Raw genomic sequence first — 17,465 nt, 5'->3', positions numbered from 1 at the left:
GGAGTGTAAGAACGATGTGTTTTTGGTGGTGACGGCCTTCAGCCGATGGAAAAGTAGACATTAGTGGATCACTACGAGAGTGAAGTGGAGGTTGCGACTTTTCGGGTGAAGAGCACAAGGGAACGATTATGGTACTTTATGTCGAGTTCTTGAAGAAGGAAGACCTGCCTGAGGTAGTAGCATGCGTGATTCAATTGTATGAGTGATTGATTCTGGGGTGTGAATGGCCGCTACCATACTTTAACTTCTCAAGGGACTTTATAGTTCGTGAGGTCTGAATATTCTCCAGTGTAGGACTCAACTTTTTCTGCTTGCGTTATGGAAATAAGGATAGACAGAGTATTAGATATTATTCTTTGTATCACGTGTGTTAATTAGTGAATCATCATGTTGAACTCTCAATTGTTTTGAGCTGGTGAATATTTCGTGTACTGTGATTACAAAATAGCCTTAGTTCTCGTGTATCTTTGATAACAATTTAGTTTGGGGATTTTGCTGCCATCATCACAACGCTCTCAAAGCAACTTTACACCATTTTATGAGGATATTTTCTGCCTGTATTTTAACTGCATGACATAGGACCACTTCCCATTTATCTGAGATGTCGTTCCTTGAATAAACATTATTCAACATAATTCTCTGTCGTCTACATCAATTAAAGATGTTAGAATAGAACCCTTGTTATTAAATTATTCATTTAACTTTTATTTTCTGTTTCTGTGAATTGTATTAACTCGCAATTCTAGCCGGTGCATAGACTATTTTACTGCAGGATCAAAGCTACAGGTTATTATTTGTAGCGAATTAGCTGTGGGGCATGAAATCAGATGTGCGCGACTCGACGCTATAACTACATTGAGTTATTCTTCTTAAATAGAACTGTGCATAGCACAAGTACCTAAGATACGAGTAAAAGCAGGTGAAAAGGAAACTGGTTTGCTCATATGGTATGCTGCTTGGAAGAGCAATTACACAAAAGTAGGAACTGTTGCGAACAGTCACAATAAAGGCTCTCCAAACACACCGTGTGTCATTCCGAGCCACATCATAAAGGAATGCTTTTCAGCTGCAAGGAAAACAGTACCAACCATCCCACATAAACTCGCTATCAAGAATCTGAATAAATACGAAAAAAAGCCGAGATCCATAAGGAAGAGATAATTGAGTGGACTGCATTGATATTACACCTGACACTTACCGACCTGGAACACTAGTCAATAATGATTTCTGAAAATGAGGTATCCTAGTTAGCAGATGTATTTGGCAGGCAAGTCGTGACATTAAGAAGCACTGATTCTTGTATGTCTTCTGACAACACCGAGCAATAACGTGTAAATCTAATTCTGAAGAAATAGGCGGATATTCCTTTAGATGTCACGGTAAACATCACAGATTATTACACAATCTTTACATGAATTAATATTATATTGACTTCCTTAATATCTAAACATCTGTAGTAGTAACCAACAGTAAAATGGAGCTTAACAGCTGATTTGCTATGCAGTATTCTGGTATGCACAATAGTGCAGCTTGAGACATAGTGGATAAATTGATGTTTGGAAACATCAGTGATTTAACAATGGATTAGTAATATGATTATTGACAGTACCACGATGCAGATCCCCATAACACCACCGTCAGTGTCTATGATTCTCTCCATATCTTCATCAGTGTATGGATCTCGACGCCAGACATTGGCGCAATGTCACGCATCTGACCCATTTAGCAGGACAGCAATATTTTGCTGAGCAAACCAATAAATGCAAATAGCGGGAGTCTGTAACGTTTTTCTGGTCAATAAACTCAATTTTTTTAAGTAATTATAATGAAAGAGTAAATAAACATTACGTTAGGCATTTTGTTAAAATACTGCAATAACCGATGTGTAAGAATGCAGCAGCGGCCATTTCAACAAAAATAGGTGCAATTTTTGGCACATGCAGTAAGGTCTTCGTTTTACACTGAAGAGCCAAGGAACTGGTACACCTAACTAATGTCGTGTAGGGCCGCCGAGAGAACGCAGAAGTGCCGCAACACGACTTGGCATGGACTCGACTAATATCTGAAGTAGTGCTGGCATAAATCCGTAAGAGTTCGGGGGGAGGGGGGGGGGGAGCTTTCTTCTGCACAGCACGTTGCAAGGCATCTGAGATATTCTCAATAATGTTCATCTCTGGGGAGTTTGGCGGCCAGCGGGAGTGTTTAAACTCAGAAGAGTATTCCTGGAGCCACTCTTTAGAAATTCTGGACGTGTGGGGTGTCGCATTGTCCTGTTGGAATTGCCCAAGTCCATCAGAATGCACAAGAGGCAAAGATGGATGCAGGTAATCGGACAGGATGCTTACGTACGTGTCACCTGTCAGAGTCGTATATAGACATATCGGGCGTCCCATATCACTCCAATGACACACGCCCCACACCATTACAGAGCTTCCACCAGCTTCAACAGTTCCCTGCTGACATGCAGGGTCCATGGATTCCTGGTATTCACGGTACACTCGTCAAATGGTCGTTCGGGAAAATCCCCACTTCATCGCTACCTCGGAGATGCTGTGTCCCATCGCTCGTGCCCCGACTTTAACACCACGTTCAAACACACTTAAATCTTGATAACCTGCCATTGTAGCAGCAGTAAATGATCTAACAATTGCGCCAGACACTTGTTGTGTTATGTAGGGGTTGCCGACTGCAGCACCATATGCTGCCTACTTACATATCTCTGTATTTGAATACGCACGCCTATACCAGTTTCTTTTGTGCTTCAGTGTAGTATACAAATGAAAGTCATGTATTCGTCAAAGGTCAGTCAACAGTATACGTTTCCCCTTCTTATTTGCATGTGTCAACGGAGACAAGTGGGACTCAGATCTTGTCTAGGTCACATCTCCCTGGACCTGATTAGCTTATATCTACATCCACATGGATGCTCTCAAATCACATTTAAGTGCCTAGCAGAGGGTTCACCGAAACCTGATTACTTATTTACCTCAGTCTCATATCAAGTAGAAAAAAATGAAAAATGTCTACAGATTAAAACATAGTTTATTTACATCTTCTTAAAACTATAAGTACAGTATACAAATTACAGACTAAAATCACTTACGAATTCAGTGAGTAGTAGGATTATGATGGTACAGGCCAGCTTTTGATATCAAATTGAAATGCAAATGCCGGCCGGGGTGGTCGAGCGGTTCTAGGCGCTACAGTCTGGAACCGCGAGACCGATACGGTCGCAGGTTCGAATCCTGCCTCGGGCATGGATGTGTGTGATGTCCTTAGGTTAGTTAGGTTTAAGTAGTTCTAAGTTCTAGGGAACTGATCACCTCTGAAGTTAAGTCCCATAGTGCTCAGAGCCATTTTTGAAATGCAAATTAATGTTATAGGCCCTCTATTGTTCCTGATCTATATTAACGATATAGGAGACAATCTTAGTAGCCGTCACAGATTGCTGGCAGATGATGCTGTTTTGTAAAGTCATCAGATGACCAAAACGAATTGCAAAATGATTTAGATAAGATATCTGTATGGTGCGAAAAGTGACAGTTGACCCTGAATAAAGAGAAGTGTGAAGTTATTCACATGAGTACTAAAAGAGATCCACTACATTTCGATTACGCGATAAGTCACACTAATCTGAAGGCTGTAAATTCAACTAAATACTTAGGGATTACAATTACAAATAACTTAAACTGGAACGATCACATAGATAATATTGTGGGTAGACCAAACTATAGATGCGATTCATTGGCACAAAACTTAGAAAGTGCAAGAAGTCTACTAAAGAGACTGCTTGCGCCACGCTTGTATGTCCTGTTCTGGAGTATTACTGTGCTGTATGGGATCCGCATCAGGTAGGATTGACAGAACATCGAAAAAGTACAAAGAAGGGCAGTTCGTTTTGCATTATCGCGAAATAGAGAAGATAGTGCCACAGACATGATACGTGAATTGTAGCTGCAATCACTGAAACAAAGGCGTTTCTCGATGCGACGGGATCTTCTCATGAAATTTCAATCACCACTTTTCTCCTTCGAATGCGAAAACATTCTGTTGGCACCCACCTACATAGGGAGAAATGATCATCACAATAAAATAAGAGAAATCAGGGTTCGCACAGAAAAATTTAAGTGCTCGTTTTTCCCGCGCGCCGTTCGAGAATCGAACGGCAGAGAGAAAGCTTGAAGGTGGTTCATTGAACCCTCTGCCAGGCACTTTATTGTCAATGGCAGAGTAATCAGGTAGATGCAGATGTAGAATTAAATTAATCAATTAATTACCTCTACCCTACCACCCACACACCCTACCCACCATCACCCCGACCCCTAGATGACGTCACGTGTTTTCCTCAGCCTGCACGTCAGTCCCCCCTCCTCCTTCTCCTCAACCCTCCCCACCCTCTCCCCTAAATACCCTATTGGCGGGAATTTCGAAATTTGGTAGGAATTTCTTAGTCCCAGGGCTGTGCTGCCGTCCCACCCCACCTCCCCCCCCCCCTGGGAATTGGCGGGAAATTAAAAATGGCGGTACCCTTCCTGGGACTGGAACTCTGGTCCGTCTGGACAGAAAGCCCAAGTGTACCCCAAACACATGGAAACTGTCCAGATGCAGGACAGGAAGGTTAGGTTAATGTACTGCTTTTATTTTGCTTGGGAAACTGAAGTAAAGGTCGGTCCTAATAATCTAATTAAAGATTGTGTCTAATTACACGACTATATGCATAGCGCTACACAAGGAGCGTCTAAAATCGCAATACAGCTAAGAAATTGACGATGTCATACAACCAGTGTTATTCTGCTGGGGAAGAAATCACAATACCACTCGAAATTAGTGGCAGACATAGTCAAACACTACATAGGATGATCCCTTCACCTACAAGATGGCCAAAAAAAGGCTGGAGTGGAAGGTAATATCTTTATTTTTGCCGGGAATTGTGTTCAACTGACGAGGTGCTGGTGTTGGACAGAGAGGAATTTAATAAGTGTATTACCTGTAAGCAAACATCTGAGAACTGTGTCTGTCGCTGTTAGACGTCAGAGTTCGCTACAGATGCCTCCTGCTTCATTGCTCGACAATCATCCTTTAACCCAGATGCCTGAACTTCAGGAAGGCCAGTAATTAATTGATCAATTTAATTAATTTGCATATCAGTTTGATTTCAAAAGTGAGCTTGTGCCACTATCTCCCTACTACTTCAGCGCACTAGCAATTTCACACAAACATTGCCGCGGCTGTGCTGGAGTTGTACTTCACCACTGCCACCTTACCCGTATAGTAATCCATATGTGTGCTAAGTTTGACTGAAATGTCTACATGCTTGGCAGAGTTATGTTGATATCACCTCCTGTGTCCCCTTACTGCCATCCAATCCATGTAGTTGCTAGGGTTTACCACGTCCACAGAATATTTTCCAAGCAGTAAGTCATATGCATGCCAAGTTTGGCTGAATTTTTCCAAGCGTTTCAGCGCTATATTGGAATACCCACACACATATGCACCGATGCGCCAAAGAAACTGGTATAGGCACACATATTCGAATACAGAGATTTGTAAATAGGCAGAATATGGCTCTGCGGTCGGCAACGCCTATATAAGCAAATGTCTAGCGCTGTTGTTAGATCGGTTATTGCTCCTACAATGGCAGGTTATCAAGATTTAAGTGAGTTTGGACGTGGTATCATAGTCGGCGCACAAGAGATGGGACACAGCATCTCCGAAGTAGCGATGGAGTGGGGATTTCCCGTACGACCATTTCACGAGTGTACCGTGAACATCAGGAATGTGGTAAAACATCAAATCTCCGACATCACTACGGCCGGAAAAAGATCCTGCAAGAATGGGATGAAGTGGAGATTTCCCGTACGATCATTTCACGAGTGTCCCGTGAGTATCAGGAACCTGGTAAAACATCAAATCTCCGACATCGCTACGGCAAGGAAAAGATCCTGCAAGAATGGGACCAACAACGTGGCAGAAGTGCAACCCTTCCGCAAATTGCAGCAGATTTCAATGCTGGGCCATCAACAAGTGTCAGCGTGTAAACCATTCAACAAAACTTCATCGACATGGGCCTAAGGCCCACTTGTGTACCCTTGATGAGTGGGCGACACAAAGCTTTACGCCTCGCCTGGGCCCATCAACACCGACATCGGACTGTTGATGAGTGGAAATATGTTGTCTGTTTGGAAGAGTATCGTTTCAGATTGTATCGAGCAGATGGACGCGTATGGATAAGGAGACAACCTTATGAATCCACGGACCCTGAATGTCAGTAGGGGACCGTCCAAGCTGGTGGAGGCTCTGTAATGGTGTGGGGCGTCTGCAGTTGGGGTGATATGGAACCCCTTATACCTCTAGATACGACTCTGACAGGTGACACGTACGTACGCATCCTGTCGGATCACCTGCATCCATCCATGTCCATTGTGCATTCCGACAGACTTGGGCAATTCCAGCAGGATAACGTAACACCCCATAATTGCTACAGAGTGGCTCCAGGAACACTCATTTGAGTTTAAACACTTCCGCTGGCCACCAAATTCCCCAGACCTGAACATTATTGAGAATACCTGGGATGCCTTGCAATATGCTGTTCAGAAGAGATCACCACCCCTCGTACTCTTACGGATTTATGGACAGCTTTGCAGGATTCGTGGTGGCAGTTCCCTCCATCACTACTTCAGATATTAGTCGAGTCCCTGCCACGTCGTGTTGCGGCACTACTGCACTACTGCGTGCTCGCGGTGGCCCTAGACGATAATTAAGCAGGTGTACCAGTTTCTTTGGCTCTTCAGTGTATACGTAAAGGGACAAAATGGAGACACCTAAAACACTACACATTACCGGATAAATACAGCTCCTGTGCGGTTTTAAAAGGTGTCTTATACTCGTGTTCTTGCAAAATAATAAGTTCAAGTAACGGTGATAGAGGTGGATATCGATGACGCACCCTTCTCTCGAAAGAAGACCATGTAGGCTTATTACTACTGAGATCTGGTGACTGTAGTGGCTAGGACAATTTATCCTTGTGCTCACACAACCAGTTGTGGACGATGCAAGCTGTGTGAACAGTAGTCCTGTCGTCTTGGAACACAGCATCACAATGTTGTAACAAACATTGGACAATGGGACGGATCTGGTGAGCCGAAACGGTCACACAATCCTTGGCAGCAATATGGCTTTGCAGCGTAACAATGGGACCCCTCACATACTTTAATAAAACTGTATCGCAACGGATAATTAATGGGGCAGAGGTAGCCCTAGCAAACATGAGACTTGGGTGTTGCACCTCAGAAACCATAACAAGGGAGTCATCCAACTGGTTTACATCAACGCCTATTTATTATAAACTTCTCTACTTACTCAAACACGAACAAAAAATAATCACAAGATCTACTCGATCTTCAAAAAAGCAGAGTACACGAAAGCTGACAGTTATTAATATGGAACAGTTATAATCTAATTCTCGAATGATCTCGCGAAGACCAGATAGCTTATGTGACTAGACGAATCATGGAGAAACAAATCTGTGGTGGACGCACAGTGATTGCGCCAGTAGAATGAAAATCTACATTATGAGGACATCATTCACTGAGTCATGAATGAGCCTTCAGTCATTCGGCAAAAGTATAAGATTCGCAGGACCATCTTGATCCTAATAACGCGTCTACAAGCGCTCGTCAACTCTCATTCCGTGCTTCGCCTAAATTGCAATTTCTCTCAGTATTCTGCATTCAGTAGTGTGGAGAGTTGCGAGCGACGTGATCTGCTGCAGTCTAAAACAAACCAGCTGCTGATTTCGGGAAGATCCCTCTTCAAAATCCACAGACAAAGTGCTCCCTTCAGAATCCGCAACAGACTTCTCTCCTCTGTCTACAAGTCTGCGTAATTCTTGTGCGCCAATGTGAAAGGCTCTGCAAAATGCTGGCCAGTGATACTGTTGTTAACAAAATAGCCAACTCCCGACCTATCATACCTTTAACAGCATTAGCCAATTGTCTAACTTCCACGTTCACAGTTCTTAAACAATTCTGTCACACTCCCGCTCTTCAGTTAAGTTTTTCACTTCAGTCAGTATGCTTGTCTTCACGTCCGAATGTCTTGGAAACTGACTTCCCCTTTTCTGCTATTTTGTAAGATTAACAAATGTGGAGCTCTCTTAGTACTTTTTAGATAAGATGGTGTTCAGCACACGTAAAGTGGTGCCAGAAAGTTCACCCAGTGCGTTACAAAACCAAAAAATAATTTCTGAACATAATGCAGCTGTGTCACTACTCACTAAATGTAAAAATCTGCATCTGTGGTAGACTTCGACCTCCACACCATTTCAGGAGGGCGACCCGTTGGCGAAAAATAAAGCTCTTTCGAAATGTGTGTTGAATGGATGGCACAGCTTGTAAAAATCAAGATTCTGCACTCGCGCAGGTGCTCGTCACTGCAAATTAGGTGGCTTCCTTGACTGGAGACCTGGGCCCCAGATTGTACAGAGAACACTATGCAAAAAACTGCCAGAGTGCAACTCCTAGGCGCACGGGCCAAACAATGCTTCAGCTGTGGCATCTTACCTGCTGTGAGTAGGCACTTCACCTCATCACCCAAAATTTCTCCTTTGAAAGGCAAGCTGAAAATCACAGGCTCTTTTTGTGTCATCTGGTTGTCTCTATAGAGCTGTACAAAGGGAAGCCAGGAGAGCATGTTGATTGGTGGTTGGTATCCTCTTTCTATAACACAAACTGCACCCATAGATTAACTGTGTTTTTTATTCATAAGAACAGAAAGTTTACTTAACTCAAGCTATTCGTTGTGGTACCAGCTCTTCTATCATAGTCCACAGGAACCTCACTGCTGGTGAAGTACAAAGTCCGCTATCTTCTCAATTATGGTTGCTACGCACTGCCTGTCTCTGAGTTAGCTGTGGAGCTAACTGCTACGGCGCTTCCCACTGGGCTGTGACTGATGACACTGGAACTTACTCAGTCACACCCTTCGGTCTGCGGCGGCTATCCTAAATATTGGCGGCCTTGAGGGTGTTGGTGGCTGGCGCATTCCTTGCGAGTCTGTTGTTGGCTTCTGTCTATCATCTCGCAACCTCTTTGCTGCATGCTGTCCTCGCACCAACACATTCCTCCCCCCCCCCATCCCCCCCCCTCCAACCCCCCCGAAATGCCGCACCGTTTTAATGTAGTGAGGCTGCAAACGACAACAGGGAGGGAGGCAAGACGCTGGATGTAGAAATGGGCTGGAAGCCGTGACTGCGGAGGGCGGCATACACCCAACTGTACCCCACATCTGGCTTGCAAGGCAACAAGAACATCCACCGGAAAATTCCTGTCAGGGCACACGTCCAGGGCTGAGGGCGATAACGGCGATGGCGAGAGTAATGGCGGGTCCAGGTCCATGGGGTCGGCGAGCAGGGACAGCCGGGGCGAGGGCACGTCGTCCATCCGTTCCTCCTGGGTGCCCTGGCGGTACCAGTGGTCTGCTGCAAACGCTGCATGGTCCCATGAAGCCGTGAATCTGCAGGAAGAAAAGCAGCAGAATCACGGGGCAAATGACATGCACGAATTTGGTTCTGGTGGCGGCGCTGGAAACCATCGGGACTTGCAATCAAATACATGTAAGAGCCAATGCGTTTCTGGATCACGCCTCTTTCCCAGCGCTCACGATTGCCATTAACCCTGAAAAGAACAAGATCGCACGGCGCAAAGCGATACTTGCGGACCCTTTGGCGGCGTCAGATGCTGCGGTGGGTGGAGCAAGTGTAGCAGCGTCCGATGGCGGCGGCCTTACAGAAGTTCCGCCGCTGATGTTCCGTCTCGTGGATGGGAGCGATAAGAGGTGAGAAAGAGTTGCAGCACCTGTTCCCGTGTGTGGGTGGTGCGAAGCTTGATCATCTGTTGCTTGAAACTGCGTATGAAGCGTTCCGTTTCTCTGTTGAACTGTGGGTGAAACAAAGTACTTGTTAGATGACGAATACCATTCTGTGCACACAACTGTTCAAAGTCATGTGAAGTGAACTGTGATCCATTCTCCGACACAAGTACTTCTGGCAACCCTTAGATGCAAAACATTGAGGACAATGCTTGAATGGTACTACGTGATGTGGTAGAAGTTCAAATGACTCTGAGCACTATGCGACTTAACTTCTGAGGTCATCTGTCGCCTAGAACTTAGAACTAATTAAACCTAACTAACAAAGGACATCACACACATCCATGCCCGGGGCAGGATTCGAACCTGCGACCGTAGCGGTCGCTCGGCTCCAGACTGTAGCGCCTAGAACCGCCGGCCACTCGGGCCGGCTGATGTGGTAAAAGTCATAGGCACCGCAAATGCGAACTTGCTAAATGAGTCTACCTCTATGAGCCAACGAGTGTTCCAGAATGGTCCTGCAAAGTCAATGTGCGCTCGTCGCCATAACAGTTGAGTCTTAGGCCAAGCTGAGAATGTTTTTGGCTAAGCGGATTGGTTCTCCGAGCATGCGCGACACCGTACCGTCATTTGTTCAATGTGGGCGTCCATTCCCTGCCAAGTACAGTGCTGGCGCGCTAACTGTTGAGTGTGAACAATTCCCCAATGTCCTAGATGGAGCAATCGCAACACATCCTTTTGCAATACTTTGGGAATAAGCACACACCATACTCCACTGTCATTCTGAACTACAATCACACCTTGTTGAACTGAAAGACTATGCCGACATGCAAAATATAGGCGCACAACTGAGTTCTGAATACTGTTCAATAAACGAGGCCAAGACTTGGGAATGTAATGCAACAAAATCTTGAGGTCCGGATCTGCTTCCATGGCCTGTTCTATTTTTCTGTAGTGCAAGGGAAAAGATCCAGCAATTAAGAGTCCTGTGCATCGATTTGGCAAAAGGATGCGGCAGAACCACCAAAATCGAAGTCTGACCCAATCGGAAGGCGAGATAGGGCGTCTGCATTACCATGCTTTGCCGTAGGTCTGTATACAATTTCATACTGATACTGCGAAAACAACAAAGCCCAATGTTGCAATTTTTGAGCAGTGCGTGTAGTAACCGGCTTTGGCGGATGAAACAAGGACTGCAAAGGCTTGTGATCTGTCACTCGGCTTGGCAGGGTCAAAATGCACTAAACATCTGTCACTAAGCAAGGCATTTTTGAGTTTCTGAGATGCGTCTTGACAGTCTTTAATCCACACAAAAGGTACACTTTTGCGACGCAAGCGATGCAATGGCGCCGCGATCTGAACGGCATTCGGTATGAACCGAATGTAGTATGTCATATTCCCTAGTACTGACTGCAGTTCAGACACATTGCGAGGAACAGGCTGGTCACGGATTGCAAACAAATGAGATTGGAGAGGGAGCACACCCTGGCCGTATTTCACATGAGCTAAGTACTGTAGTTCAGTTTGAGCCGCGCGGGGTAGCCGCGGGGTCTAGGGCGTCTCGTCACAGTCCCCGCGGCTCCCCCCATTGGAGGTTCGAGTCCTCCCTCGGGCATGCGTATGTGTGTTGTCCATAGCGTAAGTTAGTTTAAGTTAGCTTACGTAGTGCGTAAGCTTAGGGACCGATGACCTCAGCAGTTTGATCCCATAAGACCTTACCACAAATTTCCAATTTTTTTTCACTTTGAAGGAAAAAAAAAACAGACGACACGAGAGTCATGCTTCTGACAACACTCGAAAAAGAGTACGCAAATTGGCAATGTTTTCCTCTGGTGTACGACCTGAGACGACAATATCGTCAAGGTAGTTTGAACAAAATGGTACTTTTGCAGTCAACTGTTCCAACCTTGAAAAATGGCGGGTGTGGAAGCACTGCCGAAAGGCAAACGTAAAACAATCCTAACTGTGTATTTACAACAAACACCTTCTGTGATTCTTCATCCAATGGAATTTTCAAATAAACATCACGCAAATCTATCTTAGAAAAGTAACATCCTAGACCAGTCATCTCCATGAATTCCTCGGGGCGAGGTAACGGATAAGTGTCAACTACTGTCTGTGGGCTGATTGTAGACTTGAAGTCAACATAAATGCGAATGCGAGCAGAAGGCTTAGGCAACAAAACTAGTGGACTTCTCCACTGACTAGCTTTAATGGGAGAAATTGCACCATTATCTTGCATTTCTTTCAATTCACTTGCTGCTTTGTTTCTTAAAGCAATTGAAATGGGGCGGGCCAATAAAAACTTAGGCTGTGCATTGTTTTTCAATTTAACATGCGCTACAAAGTTATTAGCTTTTCCTATTCCTTCTGAAAATAGCCCAGGAACTTCTTTAAGCAAGCTATCTACACTGTCTTGTGTTACAAATGTAGAGGCCGACAGTACATTGTCATGGATGCTAAGGCCAAACAAATCAAAGGCATCTAAACCGAAAATGTTCTCATTGTCTCTTGATTTCAAAACAGTAAAATTCACTGTCTTGGTGTGAAATTTGTAAGTGGCAGGCAAACTCCACTGTGCAAGGACTGAAATTTCCTGCCCATTGTAAGCAGTGAGGTGCTTGCTAGATTTAGAAAGGCGTGGTGAGCCTAAATGGTCGTACGTGGCGCGATTAAGCAAATGGCTGGGACCGCGCGGCTCCCTCCGTTGGAGGTTTGAGTCCTCCCTCGGGCATGGGTGTGTGTGTTGTCCTTAGCGTAAGTTAGTTTAAGTTAGATTAGGTAGTGTGTGAGCCTAGGAACCGATGACCTCAGTAGTTTGGTCCCATAGGAACTTACCACAAATTTCAATTTCCAATTTCCAAATTTTCGAAACTAATTGATGCAACTGTGTCTAACTGAAAGTTCACATGACGGCCAGCAGTTCGTAATGAGACAAATAGTTTGTTAGAACGTCGTTGCACAGCTGTTGTAGGTTCACTGCATGTACACGAACATGCTTTTTTCTGGGAGCAGGCAAAATTGGTGTTTTTGTGCCATCACAAACAGCCTGCTTGGACATGGCCTTTTTTCCACACGTGTAACACGTTGCGTTACGTGATGGGCAATCTCTTATTTTATGGCGAGCAGAACATCTATGGTCACTAAGTTCACAGGTCTGTTTACATGTATAGTGGCTGTCCGCGCGGCTGTGTATGCATGCGCTCACTGTTGTGGCTGCTTGGGGCGGTCGCGAGCAATAGACGAGTCGACCCGACAAATCAGGCCCTCCCCCTGCGGGCCCAGGGTAAGAATAGGCCCGAGGTATTCCTGCCTGTCGTAAGAGGCGACTAAAAGGAGTTTCAACTGTTTCGCTCTTCCATGTGATGGTCCCCCTTGGGGTTTGACCTCCATTTTTCAAAATTCTACAGAAGTACGAGCCTTTTGGGGAAGGACACCTTACGTGGTGTACCACTGGTCCTAAGTGCACTAAGACCTTGGCACTCAGCATTGTACCGGCGTTGTAACCATACCCACTATTCCTCAAATTGGGCCTAAACGCCTGATGGGTTGTACAAGTAACGCCCATAGTGCATCCCTATCTGCACCAGCGATCATGATGGACTTTCCGTGGCACCAGAAATCCAGCACGGTAGCCAGCCCGTTGTGGTGGGGTCGTCATGTACCCTCTAGGTTGTAGCCCCCTGACAACACAGGGATCGTACTGCCGATACCTGAGCTGCACCCTCCCCACGTCGGCCAAGGAGTAGGTGCCCGTCTCCTTGGGGCATCAGGACTCCCGGCAACGGTCATCCTGCCAGGTGGCCCTTGCTGAGGCTGGGTGGCGCCCGTGGGGAGAGCCCCTGGTCGGAGTGGGTGGTATCGGGGCAGACGTTTCACAGATGAAACGTCAACACGTATCAGGTCGCTCTGCGGCCGAGTATTTCATAAGAAAAGGTACCGTTTCTAGTTCTGGTTCTCCTGCCCTTTCCCCCTTGGCCACTCCCTGGGAGGAGGGACAGGCCCGCCGGCTTGGGGCGAAATACTTCCCCCGCTATTTGGTCTGTTCTCGAACCGATGGGGGGACGTTCGCCACCTCCAAGCCCATGTTCTTTGTTCAGCACATTGAGGACATCTTTGGGGAAATCGAGGCTCTCAGCAAGATTCGTTCAGGGTCCGTTCTTATCAAGACCACCTCTGCCACACAGTCGGCGGCGCTCCAGGCGTGCGACCGCCTAGGGGACATCCCAGTGTCCATTGTCCCACATCTGGCACTAAATAGGACGCAGGGGGTTATTTTTCATCGTGACCTCCTGCTACAATCTGATGAGGAGCTCAGGGCCAACCTGGAGCGCCGAGGCGAGCATTTCGTCCGGCGAGTCCAGCGCGGCCCCAAAGACCGTCGCATCGACACCGGGGCCTTTATCCTCGCCTTCGAGGGGGACGTTCTCCCGGAGAAGGTAAAGGTGATGTGCTACCCGTGCGACGTGCGACCTTACGTCCCGCCTCCTATGCGTTGTTTTCGGTGTTTGCGATTTGGGCACATGTCATCACGGTGTGAGGCTGAGCCCGTTTGTGGCGATTGTGGACATCCTCTTCGTGAGGAACATACATGTACCCCACCACCTCGGTGCATTAATTGTCCTGGCATCAACTCGCCTAGATCCTCAGACTGCCCCGCATATCAGAAGGAGAAGAAGATACAAGAACTCAAAACTTTGGATCGGCTCTCTTATTCTGAGGCCAGGAAGAAGTATGACTGCCTCCTTCCCGTGCCGTTGACCACTTCATTTGCCTCAGTTGTGTCCACTCCTTCCGCGGTATCCTCACCCCTATCCTGTCCCCCCTCCGCCTCCTCCGCCCATCAGGGGGCTCTGCCTCCGCCTCCCAATTCCCTCCCTTCCAAATCCTCCTCCCCCCTGGCCCCCGCCCCCTCTGCCCCAGGGGCCCCCTTCCTCCTCCTCCTCTCCCCTCGCCACCTGAGAAGCGATCCTCTTCTCAGGCGTCCATCGGGGAAACGTTCCGGACCCCAGCTTCCGAGGTCCAGCGTTCCAAAACGGACCCCGCGCGTGAGGACCTTCTTCGGGTCCAGCCCACCATCCCTGTGCCTCCTCGGCCTTCCAAGAAGGCCTCCAAGAAGAAGTCTCTATCCCCCTCTCCACCCCGGCGCGTTTTGTCTGACGCTCCATCCGTGAGTCGCTGCTTCCGGCCATCCTCAGTTTCGCCAGGACGCTCTGCTGCCAGGCGCTCAGCTGGCCTCTCGTCGGCAAATGATGCTGCCCCTCCTACCCAACCAGGGACAGCGGCCGCAGCTGGCGACGACTCGATGGAACCGGATCCGCCTCCTGCCGGTTGTAGTGTTGTTCCCTCGAAACCGGGCCCTCCGCGGCCGTCGAGGTGACCAGCTCTTCCCCTGTCTCGTTGCCCCAACCTTTTGACTATCGATGGCCTTGTTACATTGGAACATAAGAGGTATTCGATCTAATCGGGAGGAATTACAACTGCTCCTCCGCCTGCACTGTCCGCTTGTCCTTGGTCTCCAGGAAACCAAGTTGCGCCCGACTGACCGTATTGCCTTTACCCACTATACCTTGGAGCGGTATGAAGTCACCCCTGTGGACGGTATCCCAGCTCATGGTGGGTTCATGTTGCTCGTTTGGGACGACGTCTATTACCATCCCATCCCACTGACCACCCCACTCCAAGCAATAGCTGTCCGTATTAATCTTTCTGCTTTTACTTTTTCTGTTTGTACTGTCTACACTCCACCGTCATCTGCTGTTAGTCGGGCTGACATGATGCACCTGATCGTTCAGCTTCCCCCGCCGTTTTTATTGTTTGGCGACTTCAATGACCATCATCCCCTTTGGGGCTCTCCTGCATCCTGTCAAAGAGGCTCACTCTTGGCGGATGTCTTCAACCATCTCAATCTTGTCTGCCTCAATACCGGCGCCCCGACTTTCCTCTCGGACTCTACTCATACCTACTCCCACTTGGACCTCTCGATCTGTTCTACCACTCTTGCCCGTCGGTTCGAGTGGTATGTCCTTTCTGACACCTATTCGAGCGACCACTTCCCCTGTGTCGTTCGTCTCCTGCACCACACCCCATCCCCACGTCCTTCGCGCTGGAACATACCGAAAGCTGACTGGCGACTTTACTCCTCCCTGGCGACCTTTCCGGACCACGATTTTCTCAGTTGTGACAGTCAGGTCGAATACCTCACGGCTGTTATCATCAATGCTGCCGAACGTTCCATTCCTCGTACTACCTCTTCTTCACGTCGCGTTTCCGTCCCCTGGTGCAACGAGGCTTGTAGGGACGCTATCCGTGCTCGACGACGTGCTTTACGCACCTTTCGCCGCCATCCTACGTTGGCGAATTGTATTGAATACAAACGACTCCGAGTGCAATGCCGTAGAGTCATCAAAGACAGCAAAAAAGCTTGTTGGGCCTCTTTCACCAGCTCCTTTAACAGTTTTACTCCCTCTTCCGTCGTTTGGGGTGGCCTGCGCCGGCTGTCGGGCATTAAGGCCCACTCCTTGGTACCTGGCCTGACCTCAGGTAATGAGGTCCTTGTTGATCCTGTGGCTGTCTCCATCGCCTTTGGCCGCTTTTTCGCGGAGGTTTCAAGCTCCGCCCATTACCACCCTGCCTTCCTTCCCAGCAAAGAGGCAGAAGAGGTTCGGCGACCTTCCTTCCACTCACTGAATCTGGAAACTTATAATGCCCCCTTTACTATGCGGGAACTCGAATGTGCGCTTGCACTGTCCCGGTCCTCTGCTCCGGGGCCAGATGCCATTCACGTTCAGATGCTGGCACACCTTTCTCTGGCGGGCAAAAGCTTCCTTCTTCGTACCTACAATCGCGTCTGGACCGAAGGTCAGGTCCCCATGCGTTGGCGTGACGCCGTCGTTGTTCCTATACCCAAACCCGGGAAGGATAGACACCTTCCTTCTAGTTACCGCCCCATTTCTCTTACAAGCTGTGTCTGTAAGGTGATGGAGCGCATGGTTAATGCTCGGTTAGTCTGGATTCTTGAATCTCGACGGCTACTTACTAATGTCCAATGCGGCTTTCGTCGCCGCCGCTCCGCTGTTGACCACCTTGTGACCTTGTCAACATTCATCATGAACAACTATTTGCGAAGGCGCCAAATGGTAGCCGTGTTCTTCGATTTGGAAAAGGCTTATGATACCTGTTGGAGAGGAGGTATCCTCCGCACTATGCACAGGTGGGGCCTACGCGGTCACCTGCCCCTTTTTATTGATTCCTTTTTAACGGATCGAAAGTTTAGGGTACGTGTGGGTTCCGTATTGTCCGACGTCTTCCTCCAGGAGAACGGAGTGCATCAGGGCTCCGTCTTGAGCGTAGCCCTTTTTGCCATCACGATCAATCCAATTATGGATTGTATTCCACCTAATGTCTCAGGCTCTCTCTTTGTCGATGACTTCGAGATCTACTGCAGTGCCCAGAGAACATGCCTCCTGGAGCGCTGCCTTCAGCGTTGTCTAGACAGCCTCTACTCATGGAGTGTGGCAAATGGCTTCCGGTTCTCTGAAGAGAAGACGGTTTGTATCAACTTTTGGCGATATAAAGCGTTCCTTCCGCCATCCTTA

This window comes from Schistocerca serialis, chromosome 3 (assembly GCF_023864345.2).
Source record: "Schistocerca serialis cubense isolate TAMUIC-IGC-003099 chromosome 3, iqSchSeri2.2, whole genome shotgun sequence".
Lineage (NCBI taxonomy): Eukaryota > Metazoa > Arthropoda > Insecta > Orthoptera > Acrididae > Schistocerca > Schistocerca serialis.
This window is presented reverse-complemented; position numbering follows the sequence as displayed.